The following is a 15,015-nucleotide window of genomic DNA, read 5'->3' on the forward strand; positions in this document are numbered from 1 at the left end:
GAACAGTGATGGAGATGGCCAGATCAATAACAAGTTTTTGGCAGAAGGAGTCTATACATCAGTTTATATTCAGAATCGCAACACCACAAAAGTGGTTCAAAACATGACTCCACTTGAAGCATGGACCGGTCACAAACCTTCTGTCGCACATTTGAAGGTGTTTGGTTGTATCTGCTACATGGATGTTCCAGTTGAGAAAAGACACAATCTAGAAGCAAAAGCTGAAAAAGGAATCTTTGTTGGTTACAGTTCTCAATCCAAAGGCTACAGAATATATAACTTGGAGACATCAAAAATTGTCATTAGCGGAGATGTCAATTTTGATGAAGAAGCTTTTTGGAATTGGGAGCAAAACAAAGAAGAAAGGAGACTAGTGGACACTCCATCATTTCAGCAAAATACTCAGTCAGAACAAGGTCAATCGCAGGAGGAGCACCAGCAGGACTCAAGTTCAGACTCAAGTGATGATGATGGTTATTCAAATGATTCAGAATCTCCACCAAGAAGGACAAGACTCTTAACTGATCTCTACGACAACACCGAGGTTGTAGAATCTTACAATTATGTTTCACTTGAACCAAAATGTTTTGAAGAAGCAGCTCAACATGATGAATGGAGGCTTTCAATGAAGGAGGAGATCCGGATGATCGAGAAAAATCAAGGATGGGAGCTAGTTGAAAACCCACCGCACAAAGATGTTATTGGCGTTAAGTGGATTTTCAAAACCAAATTCAACCTCGATGGCTCAATCCAAAAGCACGAGGCGAGATTGGTTGCAAAAGGATACTCACAACAATTTGGAGCCGACTACAACAAAACATTTGCTCCTGTCTCAAGGCAAGATATAGTTCGTACAATTCTTGCACTGGGAGCACAAAAGACGTGGAAAGTTTATCAGCTAGATGTGAAGTCAGCCTTTCTGAATGGGTTTCTCAAAGAAGAAATATATGTCGAGCAACCACCGGGTTTTCTTGTTGAGAAAGAAGAAAACAAGGTACTAAGGCTAAAAAAGGCTTCGTACGGTCTCAAACAAGCACCAAGAGCATGGTACAGCAGAATCGACGCTTACTTCAGTGAACAAGGCTTCAAGAAAAGTCCAAATGAGTATACTCTTTACATAAAGGCTGATAAAAATTCAAATATCATCATTGTTTCACTTTACATCGATAATTTAATTGTGACGGGTAACAATCCATCTTTAATCTCTGAATTCAAAAATGAGATGAAGAAAAATTTCGAGATGACGGATTTGGGCTTAATGAATTATTTCCTTGGCATGGAAATTATTCAAAGTGTTGAAGGAATTTTTCTCTGTCAAAATAAGTATGCAAGCAATCTTCTCAAAAAATTCAAGATGGAGAATTCCAAGGCAGTAACTACACCTCTAGTCAGTAATGAAAAATTGACTAAGGAAGATGGTTCACCTCCAGCAGATCAAAGGCAATACAGAAGTCTGATCGGTAACTTTTTGTATCTTACATCTACTAGACCAGATATCATGTTCGCTACAAGCCTATTATCACGTTTTATGCAGAGTCCAACTCAAATTCATTTGACAGCAGCAAAACGAGTGCTGAGATACATCAAAGGCACTGTGGATTTTGGAATCTGGTACAAACCAATGAAATTTTATCAATTAATTGGTTTTTCAGACAGTGATTGGGCAGGAAACAGTCGCGCAATCAACTGCAGAAGCTGAATATATTGCAGCATGTTCAGCCGTCAATCAAGCGATATGGCTAAGAAGAATTTTAGCGGATATGGGCGAAATATAACACCAACCGACTAAGATTTTTTGTGATAGCAAGTCTGCAATTGCCATTGGTAAAAATCCGATTCAGCACCGAAAAACGAAACACATCAAGATCAAGTTTCATTTTGTTCATGAAACTGAAAATGAAGGCGAAGTTAATTTAATTCACTGCAGTAGTGAAAGCCAGATTGCAGATATTTTTAGGAAGGCATTATCAAAAAATAAGTTTGAGTTCCTACGAACTAAACTTGGTATTTATAGACAACACATCAACGAGGGATGTTCAAAATGATGGTTGTCTATAACAAATAATATCATTTATTATTAAAAAAAAAAATTGCATTGTATGAAACATAGAAATCTAGGAACAATTTTAATAAAATAAAACAAATCATGTGAACCCATGATTCGAGTCATAAAAATACAATAAAAAAAGAGAGAATATAATAAATTGTTGGTCCATACATGGCAGAGCAATTAATTTGAAATTTTTGGTTTTCACACTATTTTTCGCACTGTATTTTTACATTGTATTTTCACACTTATTTTCAAATTAAATCTTCTCTTTGTAAAGCGTATAAATTGGCTTTAGATTTATGGTTATAGTGTTAGGAATAATTGAAATTACGATAAACAAAAAATAAGCAAACACACAAGAATTGTTAACCCAGTTCGCCACTCGATTAGAATGACTACGTCTGGGGGCACTACCAAGCCAGGATACTTCACTATAATGAATGAGATGCGGATTACAAAGAAAGAGATTACATATATACTCCTGAAACCCTAACCGTCTGGGGGCACTACCAAGCCAGGATATTTCACTATAGTTGGATCGCTGCAGTTGGGCCCATCGCTTCAGTTGGGCCTATATATATTAGTCTCCATAAGCCCAACAATCTCCCACCTGGAGACTAAATCCTTCATCTGATAGTAGTGTCATGCCTTTAACTTAATTACCAAGGCCAGCTGAAGCCATACATAGCTTCAGCTTCTCTAAGGTTACAACCTTAGTCAACATGTCTGCAGGATTCTCTGTGCCTGGAATCTTCATCGACTGCAATATCTTCATGTCCAAGAGATGCCGTATGTAGTGATACTTCAACTCTATGTGCTTTGTTCTTGAGTGAAAGGTGATGCGCCCTCACCTAAGGTTAAGATGAGAACTCACTAAGGGATAAGTGTACCCCGTCGTTATCAAGTAATAAATTTCTAGTTTAAGTCCAGGTTATCGTCCACAGGATTTATTTCTGCAAGTACCGAGCTACTCGATCTCGGATGTTATCTAGGCTTAGGGGGTTTTGAGTTGGTTTGTTTTAATTAATCTACTCCTAGGTTGATTTGTACTAATCTTAGCTAAGTTATCTAATTCTAACTAAGTTATTCTACGCCTAACTAAATTACTCTACCCCTAATTGATCTTTCATTAATGAAATTATCCGAAGGAATATGGTATGAACGATAATAATGAAGATAGGTTATCAAGTCTATTGAATAAAAACCTAATCTGAGTCACTTGTATTCAAGGCGATTAACCCTACTTACCCTCCTGAGGTTCCTAGCGCATTTTTCCCTAAGGCCGAAACTAGGTCTAAGGCTCAGTAAATTGGCGCTTAATCAACTAAGAGGTCGTCAATCTCCTAGGCTCTGACTAGGTCAGATTCAGCTCGCAATATGTGCCTACTAGATTTTGGGGCTTTTGAATGAGTTAAACCAATTGAATAAAGCGTAAGACAGAGATTAAACAAATAATCATAGAACAAAACAAGAGCTAAATTATTATTAAAGGCGAAGATAATTGTCACAAGATACAATAAGTCAAGTTCGGCAACTGTATCAAAGAGTACAAACAAGGAAAGATAAAAGGAGATACAAAAATCCCTTTCAGGGAACCTGTTTACTCTGCGGCCGGCGACTTAATCTTAAGGACGGACCTTGATAATTCCTCAAGGAAGAGCTTTGAAGGAGCTTCAATGGAGGTTGAAGAAGATATGGAGAAGATGGAGAGGAATTACAAGGGGAGAGCTAAAATAATTTACAAAAACGAAAGATATCTAATTTACATTGGAAAAACTCTATTTATAGACGTGGCTCGGGCCCTTTTCTTGACCTAATTCGTGTCCTTATTCATGTAGGAAGTCGTGGGGTCCATCGTGGCATCGTGGGGGCGAAATTGGTCTTTTTGACCAATTCCCGCAGGTCTGCTCGTCAAGCAGGACGAGCTGCTCGGCGAGCAGGGCTACTCGCGACGAGCAGCCCCCTGCTCGCCGAGCAGGCGCCTGGCGGCCTGCTCGGCGAGCAGGCCTCTGGTGGCCTGCTCGGCGAGCAGGCACAGTGTCTGGGCGGTGCCTGGGCAGTGCCTGGGCGGTGCCTGGGCGGTGCCTGGGTAGTGCCTGGGCTGCTCGCCGAGCAGCGCCCGGACTGCGCGCCGATGCTCAATTCGCCGAGCGACTGCCGGGGGTCCCCGAGACACGATTTTTGCCTGAAATTGATCATGTTTTAACCTGCACATGCACATAAACTCCAAACGACATTAGTCCAATGGCTAAATTGACCCGCCAATCGCTTATTTGAGCAAACGCTTCGTTTGGTGCGACTTTTGACGGATCAATTAGCTTCAAAAGATAACGGAATTATAATATGCATGCCATTTTGGCCGTATTTGCCTAAATTGATCATAAAACGAGCCTAAACAACGAAAAGTAAATAAAACGTTTCCAATTTCTAACTAACTCACACAAAAGCATTTAAATGCGAGAATTGCTCGCTTATTAACAAAATAACGTTAAAACCCGTCCTAAAACCGTACCCAAAGATAGGGGTTTTTGACCCCTATCAAAAGGCGGGATTCTTTGCCAAATGAATGGCACTCTGACTATCGCTGTACAGAACATGATCCTTCTGCTCCTTTCCCAACTCACGCAAGAAATTCTGCAACCATACCATCTCCTTACTAGCCTCAGTCACTACAACGTACTCAGCTTCTGCAGTAGACAAAGCCACCACCTTCTGCAGCTTTGAAGCCCAAGAGACAGCAGTACCACCCAATGTGAAGACATATCCGGTTGTACTTCTTCTCTTGTCAAGGTCACTAGATGCCAAATCTGCATCCACATATCCCGTCAACATAACTTTCTTGCCCTCAAAACATAGGGCCTGTTCAGTGGTTCCCTTCAGGTATCTCAAAATCCACTTTACTGCTTCCCAATGCTTCTTACCAGGGTCTCCCATGAAACGACTAACAACTCCCACAGCATGTGCAATATCCGGCCTTGTGCACACCATTGCATACATCAAGCTGCCAATTGCTGAGGCATATGGAGTTCTCTCCATCTGGACTCGCTCTTCTCTGCTCTTGGGTGAGTCATGTTTAGATAGCTTGAAATGGCTACCCAAAGGAACCGTAGCTGGCTTGGCATCTTGCATGCCGAATCTAATCAAGACCTTCTTGATATACTCAGATTGTGAGAGATACAACTTTCCAGCCTTCCTATCTCTTTCAATCCTCATGCCCAGAATCTGCTTAGCTTCTCTGAGATCTTTCATAGCAAACCGCTCAGATAACTGCTTCTTCAGTTTTCTCACTTCTCGAGCACTCGACCCTGCAATCAGCATATCATCAACATATAATAGTAAAATTATGTAGCCTTCATTCAATTTCCTGAAGTAACAACAATGATCAGCTTCACTCCTCACGAACTCAATTTCGTGCATGAAACCGTCAAATTTCTTGTACCACTGTCTTGGAGCTTGTTTCAGACCATACAAGCTCTTGTTCAACTAGCACACAAGCTCAGTGTTATCAGACTCATAGCCCTGAGGTTGCTTCATATAGATGTCTTCATCTAAGTCCCCATGAAGAAATGTCGTTTTTACATCCATTTGCTGCAGCTCCAAATCTTCTGCAGCTACCATAGTCAACACTAAACGAATAGTAGTCAGCTTCACCACTGGAGTAAAAATGTCAGTATAATCTATGCCGTACCTCTGCTGAAAGCCTTTCACGACCAGCCTTGCCTTGTAGCGTTTGCTACCATCAGCCTCTTCTTTGATCCTGAAAATCCACCTGTTTTGTAGAGCTTTCTTACCCTTTGGAAGTTCAACAAGTTCCCAGGTGCCATTGGTCATTAAGGAATCCATCTCATCATCTATTGCAAGCCTCCACTTGCTCGCATCCTCTCCACAAGATGCTTCCAAGTAGCTTTCTGCTTCACCACTATCTGTCAACAGCATGTAGTTTCTTGTAGGCGTGTACCTGTCAGGTGCTCTACGCTCTCTAGTGGATCTGCGCAGTGTAACCGGTGGAGTTTGGGGTTCTTCTGCCTCCTCCACCACTGCCTCCTCCACAACTGTCTCCTCCACAACTACCTCCTTGCTCCCACCAGAATTCGTGATGTCTAGGTCCACGACCTCTGGTCCTGCATCACCAGTATCAGATGCGCCCAGACTATCCTTGTACATTATCTGCTCGTTGAAAACAACATCCCGACTGCGAATAATCTTCCTGTTCTGACTGTCCTAGAACCGATATCTGAAATCATCACCACCGTATCCAATAAACGTGCACTTAATAGACTTCACATCTAACTTACTTCTTTCAAGGGGAGCAATGTGAACATATGAATCACATCCAAATACTCGTAGAAAGGATAGATTTACCTGTTTGCCACTCCAAGCCTCTTCAGGAATGCCACTCTCCAAGGGACTCAATGGCCCTCTGTTGATCAAGAATGCTGCAGTGTTAACTGCTTCTGCCCAGAACGTCTTCGGAAGTCCGCACTTCAGCCTCATGCTTCTAGCACGCTCACACAGAGTTCTGTTCATTCGTTCTGCAACTCCGTTCTCCTGAGGAGTTCCTTTCAGAGTCTTCTCCATGCGAATTCCATTCTCAGCACAGAATTCCTTGAATTCCCTAAGCTCATACTCTCCACCATTGTCAGACCTCAAGCACTTTACCTTCAAACCTGTCTCATTCTCAACCAGGGCCTTCCATTTTCGAAAGGAATCAAAAGCATCAGATTTCTTTCTCAGAAAATAGATCCACACTTTCCTAGTGGAGTCGTCAATGAGGGTCATGTAATACAAAGCTCCACCAAGAGATTTCACAGGTGCAGGACCCCATAGATCGCTGTGAACTAACTCCAACTTCTCTTTCTTCAAAGTTCTGCCACCCTTAGAGAAACTGACTCTTTTCTGCTTCCCAAAGATGCAATCCTCACACAGCCCAAGATCAGCAGATTTCAGACCCGGCAACAGACCCTTTGAACACAGCACTTTCATCCCCTTTTCACTCATGTGACCAAGACGACATTGCCACAAATCTGCAATGACATTCTCCCTCACGACATCAATGCTATTGAAAACGTTGTCTGTTAAGTACAATGATCCAACCTTCTCACCACGGGCAACCACCATGGCTCCTTTGGTCATTTTCCAAGCACAACCTGCAAAGATTACACAATAACCTTCATCATCCATTTGCCCAATTGACAACAGATTTCTCTTTAGGCCAGGAACATGCTTTACTCCAGACAGCTTTATCACAGATCCGTTCGGAGATTTGATCGAAACATCTCCCTTCCCTACAATCTCCAAAGGCTCATCATCAGCAAGATAAACCTTTCCGAATTTCCCAGGGTATAGTTTTCCATCAAATCTGCACTACTACATGAATGAAACGAAGCTCCTGAGTCTAATACCCAAGACTCCAGAGGACTTCTTGCACTCAATACCAGGGCTTCTGCTGCTGTTTCTGCAGTTGAATTACTCAGAATCAACGCATCACCAAAATCCTCGCTGGTTGAATTCACTGACTTCTCCTTCTGCGATGCCTTACATTCACTCTTGTAATGACCATTCTCATTACAATTCCAGCACTTGATGTGGCTCTTGTCCTTCACAGGTTTCCCTCTCCCTTTGGACTTAGACCTTCCACGATTCTGCTTTGACCTACGATCTGACCTGCCCCGATTCTCTGCATTCAAGGCTGATCCAGATGTGGAACCTGACTCTTTCCTGCGAATCTCCTCGCTTATAATCAAGTCTCTGACATCATCAAACCTAAGTTTATTTTAACCCTACTGAAGCACTTAGGGCAGTAACCGTGCCGCTCCAACTCTCTGGTAAAGAAGATAACAGAATTAGGGCTAATACCTCTTCGTCAAAATCAATATCTACAGAACTTAATTGAGTGATTGTCATATTAAAATCATTCAGGTGCGTCGCCACTGCTATATTCTCCGTCATCTGCAGATTAAACAGTCGCCGCATCAGATGAACTTTGTTTGCCGTGGAAGGCTTCTCGTACAACGAACTCAAGATCTCCAACATCTCATTCGTGGTCTTTGCCTTCACCGTGTGATGCGCCACGTTTCTGGACAGCGACAGGCGAATCACGCTCATCGCTTTTCTGTCCAATAGCTTCCACTCTTCATCATACATATCCTCCGGCTGCTCACCTAGGGGCTGGTACAGATCTTTACCGTACAGGTAATCCTCAATCTGCATCTTTCAAAAATCGAAATCCGAACCATCGAATTTCTCCACATGGGTTTTTCCGTCTCCCATCGTAATTACCCTCGCTCTGATACCAGTTGTTAGGAATAATTGAAATTACGATAAACGAAAAATAAGCAAACACACAAGAATTGTTAACCCAGTTCGCCACTCGATTAGAATGACTACGTCTGGGGGCACTACCAAGCCAGGATATTTCACTATAATGAATGAGATGCGGATTACAGAGAAAGAGGTTACATATATACTCCTGAAACCCTAACCGTCTGGGGGCACTACCAAGCCAGGATATTTCACTATAGTTGGATCGCTGCAGTTAGGCACATCGCTTCAGTTGGGTCTATATATATTAGTCTCCATAAGCCCAACATATAGGATGTTGAGCGAAGCAAATTCAATCAATAAAATTGTAGCTTCAATTCTCTTTCCTTTCTTTCAATTTCTATACTAATATTTATTTATATTTTATGATTAAATTAATTGCTTCCGCTAAATTAGTCGCAATACCTCCAACAAAATCAAACTTGTTTCTCTTTTCATACTCTCTCGGCTCCACATGGAATAAGATCACTGTTTTTTCTTTTGCTTTGGAGCTCCTCTCCTACTTACTGTTACTCTAACCCCCCAATATCTATATCTCTCTTCCATTTTCATTTTCTATTTCTTGTTATGTATTTTGATTTTTAAGCCATCTTTTTCTTCTTCTAGTTTCTACTCCTTTACAACAACGTCAAAACACCAATAAACGCCAAAACAACAATAAGGAAATGCCAAGTAAACAGCATTAGTGGCAAATAGTCACCGCCACAAAGCTCATGTACGTATCTCCCTTTATTCTCATCACTTTCCTATTTTTCTTTTTCTTCTCTTGTTCATTCTCTCCTTCCAAACCATTTTCCTCCCTCAGGTAATCAATTTCAATTCTTCCTTTTTCATCCTTTTGATTTCTGATTCTAAATGCTATCTCTCTCTGCCCACTCTCTTTCTTTGATGATCGTTTGAGTTTTTATATTCGGAAACAATTATCTCGTTTTCTGAAGAAAGCTATTACTTTTGTCTTTTCCAAAATTTCCATTAACAGAACAATTGTTGATTTTTTAATGTCTATTTATGTGTTTGTTGAACTGATTTTTTGCTCTATTTAATTGCTTGTCATGTATATTTAGCTGCAGCCCTTTTACTTTTGTTTGGTTGGTGAGAAAATTTCTTTATTTATTTAATTTTTCAGGTGTTTTTTTTCTCCCAGAGCAGTAAGTTTTAGTATTCGCCTGGATAAAATTCAATTGATTTTAAATAGAGAAATTAATAAAGAGGAGAGAGATAAGAGAGACAAAGAAGATGAAAAATAAGAAATTAAAAAGAGACGGAAAAGATAGTGTATTTGATTTTTATTTTTTATTTTGTGTTTTAATTATGATAATTAGATAAAGGAAATCAAAGATCCCCATTATTGAAAGTTTCAAACCTTAAGAAAACTTCAAGAAGAAGATAATTATGTATTTGATAAAAATTAAATTGTTTACAAAAAAAAAAGAGATGTATTTATATCATCTCAAAACCCTAAAAACAAATTACATGAAAGGATAAATTATATAACTAAAAGAAAAGGTAAAGATAGGGGTAAATTGGGATAAGGGTAAATAGGTGGTATGGTTGTAATTAGGGAGTGACAGAGTTGTAAATAGAAGGAAGCTGGAGTAAGGAGCAAGACTGGTCCAAAATGGTTTTTAAGTGATCCCAAGCGGAGCGCGGGAAAAGCCAAGCGGAACATGACTTAAGTCACGCGGAGCATTGGAAAAGTCAAGTGGGGGCATGGATTGGCTGTTAATCCAATAAGTGTCACTTCCTCCAATTCACTCATACTCCACATGAATATACAAGAGAATAAAAAATGGGATAAATACCAAATTTAGTTCTAACGTTTTTGGTGAAGAGCAGATTTAACCGTAACGTATATAATGGTCCAAATTTAATCCTAACATTTCAAAAAAAAATACTTGATCCAAAAACTTCTGTAAAACATCGGCTAGAAAGAAAATTAACTAGTTTGTATTCGTAAACAATAAACAGTTAAACTATGAACTGAAACAAATATTTTATTTTCTTAAACTAAAAAATATTAACATAATCTTTTTAATCACTACACAAAATTAGTTTTATGTCCACACTATAACGGTAAAAAAAGACTTAAATTTCCTATGGTAGAAATTTAGATCAATTTTATTTTATTTTTTTTTTAAACCATTCGATCATTTTTACTGATATTACTTAGAAGAAAAATAAAACTGATTAAATAACTTTTTTTAGCATTAATCACCACCTCTAATTATAAATCTTCAAGTAAATTATTTTAATCTTTACCAGAGTTCTGTATTATATTAAGACTATAAAATAAAAAGTTGCTAAATTAAAATAGGAAATAATTTTATTATCTCTTCCTTTTTAATGTCTTAATGAAAATATATTTTTAAAGCTTGATATGTATATCAATTGCTTCTAAATTTATTCAAAAAGCATAATTAGTTCCACAAACTTTTTTAATGTTCTAAATAGTCCCTTAAACTTGCTTAAACTGTATCTAATAGTCTTTTAAACTTGTTTAAAATGTTATTTTCATTGTTACTAGAGATGTAAACGGGGCAGGGTGAAGAATGCATTCTCCATCCCCGTTCCTCAATAGTCCGGAAATCCCCATTGTTAAGCCCAAAATATACCTAAAATATCATCAATAATTACATCAATATTGTTACGAATTTATGCTATTTATACCTATTTAGAATACTTTTACTCCCGAATATGTTTCTTTCATGCAAGGTACATAAATATTTGGTAAAATCCAAAAAGGAGTAAAAAGTGCTCAAAAATAGAAGAAAAGCCCTACAAAAGGAGTCGAAGACGACGAAAATTAATAACGTCAAGTCGAGGACACGAACAAGAGCCAAAGAAGTGAAAAATGCTCCGTGCCGCGGCCGCGGCCCCCAATATTCACGGTCGAGACACGCGTCCCTCAGCCTCTCCTTCCCTTTGTCCGAAGTACAAATTGTTGCTCCTCCATTCTCGGTAGAGAATTTAATATTCTCGGTACGAGCAGGAGATTTTAGAAGCCTAGTTACACACTTTCGTTTTTGATGAAACGCGATCGTTCGGGTGGATAAAGACGTCCTTTCGCAGCAGACACGATCCTTCACAACGGACACGACACTTCAATCAAGACTCTTCAATATCTATAAATAAAGAGTTGATGGAGAGTTGAGATATAATGATATATGTGTAGAAGAAAGAGATTAGTGTAGAATTTATGCAGAAATTCCGAATCAAGTGATTCAGAAGTTAGATTTCAATTCTGTTCAAAAGCAATATGATGTACACACATTGTTTACTAAATAATAACAAATTCAGTAACGTTTAGACATTGTTCAAGTTTAGTTTACATTTTGGTAGTAGACCGACCCAGTCTCTATTACGAAGATTCAACGAGAAGATTGAGTAGAGGATTCGCCCCTGAGCTTGACAAACTCTAACAAAACCCAAGGAAAGGATTGACAACCCGTTCACTTGCAAGTCGTCGAATGTTTCCATGCTCCATGTTCTCTGTAAACTTGTATCAATTTATATTTCATCTAATAAAGTCCGTTCTATTCCATAGATCTTTATGCAGCACTTATGGTAACCAATCCACTAAAGTGACTGCTGGTGTTTTCATTAAAACGTATTTAATCCAAAATCTTTACAAGAAAACTTTGTTGAACACTTAGGCAAATTATTATCTCGAAAGAGTTTTAATTTGATTAAGGGCAACTATCCCGAAAGGGTTTTGTCGCGTTCAAAGCCAATTAATTAGAGGTTCCGTCATTTATTTCATCTTTATAATTCGTACAAAGTTTAAAGTTGTTTTCTTTGCTTAATGCAAACAAATATACTTGTTTACTTTTCTAAAAGTACTAAAACGTTCATGTTTTGCAAATTCATTCTTAAATCAGATATTTTCTAACATCTTCATATTCTAATCTAATTCTTACTCTAGCAATTTCAAAACCAAAACCGATTAAACGATTTTCCATATTATAAACCTTAAAAGTAAATTTAACCGATTATAAATAAGTTTTGTTAAAAAACGTTCCCTGTGGGATCGATATCTTTTATTACTACAAGCGTATACCGTGCACTTGCTGAAATCGCTCAACAAGTTTTTGGCGCCGTTGCAGGGGAACGCCAAAATTTTTGACAAAATTTTAAATTTTTCGTGTTTTATTACGAATCTAGGTTTATTCATACTTATTCAAACTTTTATATTTTTAATTATTTTCAATTACTAACATATTTATTTATTTTTTTCAAATTCTGTTTTGTAGGTAGTTTCTGTTCGTGCGAAATTTCAAGTTCATGCGCAGTTCTCGAAGTTCGGGCACGTCACCAGATCTTATTGACCCAGAAATTGAAAGAACTCTTAAAAAGAACAAGAAAGAAAAGAAAAAGAAAAACCAAACCCCAATAAAAACTAAAATTACCGAGCCAGAAGTTATGGCCACACTTATGGATTACGCTAGGCCAGGAGTGGCCGGTGTAACAAACAGTATAGTTAGACCCCAAATTAATGCACATCATTTTGAAATTAAGCCTGCGTTGCTTAATATGTTGCAAAATAATGTAACGTTTTACGGGTTACCTAACGAAAATCCTAATACCCATTTGACAAATTTCTTAGAAATTTGTGACACTTTTAAAATTACTGATGTAACTGCAGAAGCAATCAAACTTCGCCTTTTTTCCTTTTACTTTGAAGGATCGAGCCAAAGAATGGTTAACTTCTATGCCAGCCACATCAATTGAGACTTGGGAGCAATTAGCCCAAGCATTTTTATCAAAATTTTTCCCTTTAGCAAAAACTGTAAGAGTCATTAAAGAGTTAACATCTTTTTCTCAAAATGATAGTGAAACTCTTTATGAGGCTTGGGAACGTTTTAAAGAACTTCAACGTTTATGCCCACACCACCAATTGCCCGCTGAACTTTTAATGCAAACATTTTATAATGGACTAAATCCTACAACTAGAGGTTCATTGGACGTTATGTCTGGAGGGTTATTCATGAAGAAAACATCTGCCCAAGCAAGAGAACTTTTAGAGGAAATGGCAATCAACAGCAGTATGTGGCCCGCGGAACGTGGACACATACTAGTAGCGAAACCATCATCCTCAACTACTTCATCAGTAAAAGGTATAGTGAATCTTGATCCAGTAGTGATGTTGCAAGCCCAATTTTCTGCCTTGTCGCACAAAATTGATAGGTTTATGGCACCGTGTGATCCTAATGGTCAACTAATCCAAACGGAAGTGGATTACGAAGGTATGAGTGAAATTGAACAGGTAAATTTTGTCCAAGGGCAAAACCAAAATAATAACCCTTATTCCAACACATATAATCCTGGATGGAGAAATCATCCTAACTTTAACTGGAGAGACAATAATAATGTTAATGCTAATCAAAATCGTACTACTAATTATCAAAATCAATCAAGAGATTCGATTAGCACTTTATCTTCTAAAATCGACAAATTCATTGATGCGATGAGCGGAAAAATAAGTAATCACGACGATGGTTTTAAACGGATCGAGAATAAATTCGATCAGCTTATTAAAAACCAATCATCTAGCATCCATAATCTGGAGATTCAAATTGGACAACTCGCTAAATCAATTCCATCCCGCAAAGAGGGAAGTCTTCCAAGCCATACGGATGAAAATCCGAAAGAGCATGTTCAGGCTATCACTCTTCGTTCAGGGAAAAACTACTTAGGGCCCGGAAATGCCCGAAAATGCCCGGAAATTCGACTTTACCTGGAACTGATTTACCGAAGCCCAAAGAAGATACATTAAAACAAAAAGATGCACCGATTGACTCTAGTACAAAAACTTTTGTACCCAAACCACCTTTTCCACACAAAGTCTGCAATAAGGACTATGACAAACAACTTTTAACATTTTTAGACAAACTTAAGAATTTGTATATTAATTTAACGTTTATAGATGCAATTACGCAAATTCCCAATTATGGAAAATTCCTCAAAGATTTAATTGCAAATAAAATCAGTTGGGAAGGAATCTCATCCATTTCACTAACTGAAGATTGTAGTTCGATTGTGTCAAGCAATTTGCCCACGAAACTCAAAGATCCCGGATGTTTTACCATTCCATGTAAATTGGGCGATATAGAATTCCCAAGTTGTCTTTGTGATTTAGGAGCAAGTATTAACTTGATGCCATTATCTATTTTTAATAAGTTAGGCTTAGAAGAAGACATCAAACGTACCAATATGGTTTTACAATTAGCGGATCAAACCACTAAAAGACCATATGGTATAATTGAGGATGTTTTAGTTAAAGTTGACAAATTTATTTTTCCTACCGATTTCGTTATTTTAGATTTTGCTTATGACGTAAATTGTCCGCTAATCTTTGGTAGACCGTTCATGAACACGGGACGTGCTCTAGTTGATGTGTCGGAAGGGAAAGTAGTTTTAAGAATAGGCGATGATAAGATTGAGTTTGATATGAATCAAGCGATGAAATATCCTATGGAAGATTTCGCTTGTATGAAACTTGATTTAATTGAAGAATGTGTAAATGACATTGTTCAAAAAGAAGAAATAATAGAGCCTATAATGAGTGAAGAACTAGAAGATAAGGACCCAGAACCTTTGATTCGAGAAGATGGACCAGTTCCGCCTTCAATTATAATTCCACCTAA

At 38.3% G+C, this 15,015-nt stretch overlaps 1 non-coding gene across 1 annotated transcript; it reads right to left on the reverse strand.

Annotated features, from left to right (window-relative positions):
- Window positions 1-13,160: 13,160 nt before the first annotated feature.
- LOC136201563 (small nucleolar RNA R71) lies at window positions 13,161-13,267 on the reverse strand. The gene has a single exon (XR_010673910.1). It is a non-coding gene; the product is annotated as a small nucleolar RNA R71 (small nucleolar RNA).
- Between the last annotated feature and the right edge of the window lie 1,748 nt (window positions 13,268-15,015).

The sequence above is a fragment of the Euphorbia lathyris genome, chromosome 7 (assembly GCF_963576675.1).
Source record: "Euphorbia lathyris chromosome 7, ddEupLath1.1, whole genome shotgun sequence".
Lineage (NCBI taxonomy): Eukaryota > Viridiplantae > Streptophyta > Magnoliopsida > Malpighiales > Euphorbiaceae > Euphorbia > Euphorbia lathyris.